Source organism: Echinops telfairi, unplaced genomic scaffold (assembly GCF_000313985.2).
Source record: "Echinops telfairi isolate 266 unplaced genomic scaffold, ASM31398v2 ScPeMD7_22;HRSCAF=79, whole genome shotgun sequence".
NCBI classification, from domain to species: Eukaryota; Metazoa; Chordata; class Mammalia; order Afrosoricida; family Tenrecidae; genus Echinops; species Echinops telfairi.
The window spans coordinates 15,163,265-15,164,170 of NW_022103919.1; the positions used below are offsets into that span (position 1 = coordinate 15,163,265).

The following is a 906-nucleotide window of genomic DNA, read 5'->3' on the forward strand; positions in this document are numbered from 1 at the left end:
GCTGACATGCCCTGCCACTTGAGCACCGGTAACACATCTGTGTTCATCAGGAACGTGGCTGAGGACACCAGATCTGAAGATTTACATTGAGGATCGGGCCCCTAGGGCCTTCCAGTTGACGTGTATGTTCTACTTGATTTCGACATCCGACTTCCAGGAGGATTTGCCGATGTTCAGTTTGAGGATGTTCATGACGCTGAAGAGGCTTTATGTAAGTTGGACAGAAAAGAGATTGTGGCTGTCAAATTGAAAGGATCAGAAGGCACCAAATCGGGTGAAGACCAAGGAAGGAAGGAGTGTGGACAGTTCTTCTCGCTGTGATGATCGTGACAGATACCTGTTCTAGAAACCCAAGGTATGAAAGAAGGGGCTCAAGGAGTTGGTCTTCTGATTAGAAGTATAGAAAATCGTATAGTCCTAGAAACAGTAGACCAACCGGAGAACCACGAGGTAGCAGACGCCATTCCAACAGAGTCACACATCAAAATCGGTCATTTTCAAGATCTACATCCAATTCAAGATCATGGACGAAGCCCCAACCCAAGAAGAAATGAAGGCGAAATCATGTTCTAGGTCTGCACCCCATTCCAAACTAGAGGACCCTTTAAAACAGATTCCAAAACACGTTTTAAGTCTGGCTGGAGATATGAAAAGGAAAAGAACCATTAGGAAAGAGAACCGCCTAGATCCGAGTCTCAGGATCACAGTCTAGGTCTAGGTCAAACTCTAGATCCAGCTCTGGAACTGGTATTAAGTCCAGTGGTCACTAGTAGTATATAAACTAGGGTATTTTCAGGCATGCATCATTTATTTACTCATAGTTTGGTTTGCGTAAATTATCAGGAATACAATGTTGCAGTGATACCTAAAAAACACTTGTTTGCTTTCCCTGTACCAGGCAGTGGC

General features: G+C 44.4%; 1 pseudogene; it reads left to right on the forward strand.

Moving 5' to 3' along the window:
* Positions 1-6: 6 nt before the first annotated feature.
* LOC101644192 lies at positions 7-554 on the forward strand (annotated as a pseudogene).
* The last annotated feature ends 352 nt before the right edge of the window (positions 555-906 follow it).